Genomic DNA, 6,486 nt, shown 5'->3' with positions numbered 1-6,486 from the left:
AAATCTGTCTAAGATGTTGGATGTGCTCGGGCAGTGTCTTGCTGTACACAACAATATCATCCAAATATACTACAACAAAACGGTCAAGAAAGGGCTGAAATACTTTGTTCATGAGAGTGCAGAAGGTTGCAGGGGCGTTGGTGAGGCCGAAGGGCATTACCAGAAATTCGAATGACCCATACCTGGTAACACACGTCGTTTTGGGCACATCTTCTTGAGCTATTCTGACTTGATAGTATCCAGACCGCAAGTCCAGCTTGGTGAACCAGCGGGCATCTCCAAGCTGGTCGAAAAGGTCAGCAATGAGGGGGATTGGATATTTGTTCTTGACGGTGATGTGGTTGAGAGCTCGGTAGTCAATACATAACCTGAGGGATCCGTCGTGCTTCTTTTGAAACAACACTGGTGCTCCATAAGGTGCCTTCGATGGTTGAATGAACCCGGCATCAAGCATCTCCTTGAGCTGCTTCCTCAATTCCTCCAGCTCAGGAGGTGCCATTCGGTAAGGTACAGCAGCGGGTGGTTTGGTCCCTGGCTCCAACTCAATGTGGTGATCAACCTCCCGTTGTGGCGGCAAGTGCTTGGGCAATTCTGGCGGCATGACGTCTTTGAATTCTTTCAAAGTGTCTTGGATGTCCTCGGGCAATTCTGTTGGCTCCGGATATGATTCCTCCTTGAGGGTGGCAAGGAAGGTAGGCTCGGCTCTCTTGAGGCCTTTTGTGAATTGTAAGGCTGAAAGGGTCCTGGCCATAAGCGCTCCTTCACGTGAAAGTGGCACCATGCTGGGTTTTCCCGCGTCCAGAATCATCATGGTGTTGGCGAAGGGAACGGGCACTGCCTTGACCTGATCCATAAACTCCATGCCAAGCACAATAGGGTGATCATCCATAGGAACAACAGAAAAATCAAGTATACCTGACCATTCACCCAAACGCACGCGCACTCCCCGTGCAATGCCGCATGTTGCCTTGGGTGCAGAATTGACTGCCTTAAGCCATCCTTGTCCCTGCTCATATCGGAGGCCTAGTTGGTCAGCTTTCTTCTGTTCCATGAAGTTGTGGGATGCTCCCGTGTCCACGAGCGCGCGCACCTCTTGGTTCCCAATTTGAGCTGCTGCGTAAAGTCGCCCCAGCTTCTCAGATTTTGGCACGTCTACCTTGGCTTTGATGGCGCTCAAAATCTGCAGTGAACCTACACGGGCTTCTTGTTGTGGTTGCGGGTCTGGACGGTCCTCCACGAGGGCGGCTAGTCTACCCCTCTTCGGGCATTCCCTAACAAAGTGCTCCCCATCACACAAGAAGCATTTTGGTGGTCCTCTCCAGTGTCCCTTGTCCCGTTGGTCCCTTTGATCTTTTTGAACGGCCTTGCCTTTGTGGTGCTTGTTGTGGTCTCGGGGTCCATTCTTAAAATGGTGGCGGTCTCCGCTCCTGCCCTTGCCATGCCTTGGGTCTTGGCTCTTTTCTGGTTTTCGGTATTCTACGAGTGACTCGGCAATGGCTATGGCAGCGTTGAGATCCTGAGCTCCTCTTCGTTGGATCTCGACTTTGGCCCACGGTTGTAACCCATCCATGAAGCAAAACAGTGCTTCGCTGTCGGGAAAGTTATTGATCTCTAACAATAATTCAGAAAACTCTTTGATATAGTCTCTCACGTTACCTCTGTGCGTGAGTCGACGGAGTTTGGCTTTAGCCTCATGTTCAGCATTTTCGGGGTAGAACTGTCGCTTTAGTTCACCCTTGAACTCGTCCCAGGTTGCAATGCTGCTGCCGCCTCGCTGCATTTCAGCATGCCTTCGACGCCACCATACCATAGCAGTGTCGTCAAGGTAGAGTGCAGCGTGGTCAACTTTATCGGTGTCCGCCTCAACACCGGCAGCGCGGAAAAACTGCTCCATGCCCCATAGGAAATTATCTATTTCCTTCGCGTTTCTGGTCCCTTTGTACGCCTTCGGTTTGGGCACGTCGGCCTTGGAAAGCTTTGGCGTGATTTGCACAGTACTGGCTTGTCCACGTGCTACAGCCATCTTGCAAACTGCCCAGTCGCCTTGCACCTCCACCATCCCGGTTTCCAGCGTTGCAACTTTCTCCGTTAAAGCTGCAACCTCACCACGCAAAGCATCAATAGTAGCAAGGAGAGAGTCTTTTAGTTGGTTACCTTGAGTTAGACATGATTCGGCAATGACGTTGAGCGCGCTTTGCATTTCCTCGTGCAACTCCTCCTGGTTGCCTTCGAGTTTGTCAGTGCGCTCACCAAGTTCCCCCACTTGGTCAAATTTGTCTCCGAAAGCCAGCTCTAACCTTGCGAGCCTGGCATTCATGTCAGCAAAGGTGTCCCGTGACTTGTCCTTGCGTTGCTTTCCGGTGTCGGGTGCCTTCCTTTCCTTCTCACGGCCTTCGTGAACGATTTCTCCAGAACTCATCATCTTCGGATGCTGCTCTGATACCACCTGTCACAGGCTTATATTTTCGTAAAGGTCCTGTGCGGCACTTAACGGCAATGTGCGCTAAGTCAGCCTAATGTCCCAAAGTGCGGAAATGTTATGAGAATGCGCGGAAGCACAAAATTAGCCCGATGCCCTCTATGGGGTGTGGGGTGGACGCTAGGCACGCTACGTGTTCCTCGCATGCCTTGCTTTGTTTAGGGTTTAGGGTTTAGGGTTTAGGGTTTAGGGTTTAGGGTTTAGGGTTTAGGGTTTAGGGTTTAGGGTTTAGGGTTTAGGGTTTAGGGTTTAGGGTTTAGGGTTTAGGGTTTAGGGTTTAGGGTTTAGGGTTTAGGGTTTAGGGTTTAGGGTTTAGGGTTTAGGGTTTAGGGTTTAGGGTTTAGGGTTTAGGGTTTAGGGTTTAGGGTTTAGGGTTTAGGGTTTAGGGTTTAGGGTTTAGGGTTTAGGGTTTAGGGTTTAGGGTTTAGGGTTTAGGGTTTAGGGTTTAGGGTTTAGGGTTTAGGGTTTAGGGTTTAGGGTTTAGGGTTTAGGGTTTAGGGTTTAGGGTTTAGGGTTTAGGGTTTAGGGTTTAGGGTTTAGGGTTTAGGGTTTAGGGTTTAGGGTTTAGGGTTTAGGGTTTAGGGTTTAGGGTTTAGGGTTTAGGGTTTAGGGTTTAGGGTTTAGGGTTTAGGGTTTAGGGTTTAGGGTTTAGGGTTTAGGGTTTAGGGTTTAGGGTTTAGGGTTTAGGGTTTAGGGTTTAGGGTTTAGGGTTTAGGGTTTAGGGTTTAGGGTTTAGGGTTTAGGGTTTAGGGTTTAGGGTTTAGGGTTTAGGGTTTAGGGTTTAGGGTTTAGGGTTTAGGGTTTAGGGTTTAGGGTTTAGGGTTTAGGGTTTAGGGTTTAGGGTTTAGGGTTTAGGGTTTAGGGTTTAGGGTTTAGGGTTTAGGGTTTAGGGTTTAGGGTTTAGGGTTTAGGGTTTAGGGTTTAGGGTTTAGGGTTTAGGGTTTAGGGTTTAGGGTTTAGGGTTTAGGGTTTAGGGTTTAGGGTTTAGGGTTTAGGGTTTAGGGTTTAGGGTTTAGGGTTTAGGGTTTAGGGTTTAGGGTTTAGGGTTTAGGGTTTAGGGTTTAGGGTTTAGGGTTTAGGGTTTAGGGTTTAGGGTTTAGGGTTTAGGGTTTAGGGTTTAGGGTTTAGGGTTTAGGGTTTAGGGTTTAGGGTTTAGGGTTTAGGGTTTAGGGTTTAGGGTTTAGGGTTTAGGGTTTAGGGTTTAGGGTTTAGGGTTTAGGGTTTAGGGTTTAGGGTTTAGGGTTTAGGGTTTAGGGTTTAGGGTTTAGGGTTTAGGGTTTAGGGTTTAGGGTTTAGGGTTTAGGGTTTAGGGTTTAGGGTTTAGGGTTTAGGGTTTAGGGTTTAGGGTTTAGGGTTTAGGGTTTAGGGTTTAGGGTTTAGGGTTTAGGGTTTAGGGTTTAGGGTTTAGGGTTTAGGGTTTAGGGTTTAGGGTTTAGGGTTTAGGGTTTAGGGTTTAGGGTTTAGGGTTTAGGGTTTAGGGTTTAGGGTTTAGGGTTTAGGGTTTAGGGTTTAGGGTTTAGGGTTTAGGGTTTAGGGTTTAGGGTTTAGGGTTTAGGGTTTAGGGTTTAGGGTTTAGGGTTTAGGGTTTAGGGTTTAGGGTTTAGGGTTTAGGGTTTAGGGTTTAGGGTTTAGGGTTTAGGGTTTAGGGTTTAGGGTTTAGGGTTTAGGGTTTAGGGTTTAGGGTTTAGGGTTTAGGGTTTAGGGTTTAGGGTTTAGGGTTTAGGGTTTAGGGTTTAGGGTTTAGGGTTTAGGGTTTAGGGTTTAGGGTTTAGGGTTTAGGGTTTAGGGTTTAGGGTTTAGGGTTTAGGGTTTAGGGTTTAGGGTTTAGGGTTTAGGGTTTAGGGTTTAGGGTTTAGGGTTTAGGGTTTAGGGTTTAGGGTTTAGGGTTTAGGGTTTAGGGTTTAGGGTTTAGGGTTTAGGGTTTAGGGTTTAGGGTTTAGGGTTTAGGGTTTAGGGTTTAGGGTTTAGGGTTTAGGGTTTAGGGTTTAGGGTTTAGGGTTTAGGGTTTAGGGTTTAGGGTTTAGGGTTTAGGGTTTAGGGTTTAGGGTTTAGGGTTTAGGGTTTAGGGTTTAGGGTTTAGGGTTTAGGGTTTAGGGTTTAGGGTTTAGGGTTTAGGGTTTAGGGTTTAGGGTTTAGGGTTTAGGGTTTAGGGTTTAGGGTTTAGGGTTTAGGGTTTAGGGTTTAGGGTTTAGGGTTTAGGGTTTAGGGTTTAGGGTTTAGGGTTTAGGGTTTAGGGTTTAGGGTTTAGGGTTTAGGGTTTAGGGTTTAGGGTTTAGGGTTTAGGGTTTAGGGTTTAGGGTTTAGGGTTTAGGGTTTAGGGTTTAGGGTTTAGGGTTTAGGGTTTAGGGTTTAGGGTTTAGGGTTTAGGGTTTAGGGTTTAGGGTTTAGGGTTTAGGGTTTAGGGTTTAGGGTTTAGGGTTTAGGGTTTAGGGTTTAGGGTTTAGGGTTTAGGGTTTAGGGTTTAGGGTTTAGGGTTTAGGGTTTAGGGTTTAGGGTTTAGGGTTTAGGGTTTAGGGTTTAGGGTTTAGGGTTTAGGGTTTAGGGTTTAGGGTTTAGGGTTTAGGGTTTAGGGTTTAGGGTTTAGGGTTTAGGGTTTAGGGTTTAGGGTTTAGGGTTTAGGGTTTAGGGTTTAGGGTTTAGGGTTTAGGGTTTAGGGTTTAGGGTTTAGGGTTTAGGGTTTAGGGTTTAGGGTTTAGGGTTTAGGGTTTAGGGTTTAGGGTTTAGGGTTTAGGGTTTAGGGTTTAGGGTTTAGGGTTTAGGGTTTAGGGTTTAGGGTTTAGGGTTTAGGGTTTAGGGTTTAGGGTTTAGGGTTTAGGGTTTAGGGTTTAGGGTTTAGGGTTTAGGGTTTAGGGTTTAGGGTTTAGGGTTTAGGGTTTAGGGTTTAGGGTTTAGGGTTTAGGGTTTAGGGTTTAGGGTTTAGGGTTTAGGGTTTAGGGTTTAGGGTTTAGGGTTTAGGGTTTAGGGTTTAGGGTTTAGGGTTTAGGGTTTAGGGTTTAGGGTTTAGGGTTTAGGGTTTAGGGTTTAGGGTTTAGGGTTTAGGGTTTAGGGTTTAGGGTTTAGGGTTTAGGGTTTAGGGTTTAGGGTTTAGGGTTTAGGGTTTAGGGTTTAGGGTTTAGGGTTTAGGGTTTAGGGTTTAGGGTTTAGGGTTTAGGGTTTAGGGTTTAGGGTTTAGGGTTTAGGGTTTAGGGTTTAGGGTTTAGGGTTTAGGGTTTAGGGTTTAGGGTTTAGGGTTTAGGGTTTAGGGTTTAGGGTTTAGGGTTTAGGGTTTAGGGTTTAGGGTTTAGGGTTTAGGGTTTAGGGTTTAGGGTTTAGGGTTTAGGGTTTAGGGTTTAGGGTTTAGGGTTTAGGGTTTAGGGTTTAGGGTTTAGGGTTTAGGGTTTAGGGTTTAGGGTTTAGGGTTTAGGGTTTAGGGTTTAGGGTTTAGGGTTTAGGGTTTAGGGTTTAGGGTTTAGGGTTTAGGGTTTAGGGTTTAGGGTTTAGGGTTTAGGGTTTAGGGTTTAGGGTTTAGGGTTTAGGGTTTAGGGTTTAGGGTTTAGGGTTTAGGGTTTAGGGTTTAGGGTTTAGGGTTTAGGGTTTAGGGTTTAGGGTTTAGGGTTTAGGGTTTAGGGTTTAGGGTTTAGGGTTTAGGGTTTAGGGTTTAGGGTTTAGGGTTTAGGGTTTAGGGTTTAGGGTTTAGGGTTTAGGGTTTAGGGTTTAGGGTTTAGGGTTTAGGGTTTAGGGTTTAGGGTTTAGGGTTTAGGGTTTAGGGTTTAGGGTTTAGGGTTTAGGGTTTAGGGTTTAGGGTTTAGGGTTTAGGGTTTAGGGTTTAGGGTTTAGGGTTTAGGGTTTAGGGTTTAGGGTTTAGGGTTTAGGGTTTAGGGTTTAGGGTTTAGGGTTTAGGGTTTAGGGTTTAGGGTTTAGGGTTTAGGGTTTAGGGTTTAGGGTTTAGGGTTTAGGGTTTAGGGTTTAGGGTTTAGGGTTTAGGGTTTAGGGTTTAGGGTTTAGGGTTTAGGGTTTAGGGTTTAGGG

Source organism: Mangifera indica, unplaced genomic scaffold (genome assembly GCF_011075055.1).
Source record: "Mangifera indica cultivar Alphonso unplaced genomic scaffold, CATAS_Mindica_2.1 Un_0143, whole genome shotgun sequence".
In the NCBI taxonomy this organism is placed as follows: domain Eukaryota; kingdom Viridiplantae; phylum Streptophyta; class Magnoliopsida; order Sapindales; family Anacardiaceae; genus Mangifera; species Mangifera indica.
Note: the sequence above shows the minus strand (reverse complement) of the source record.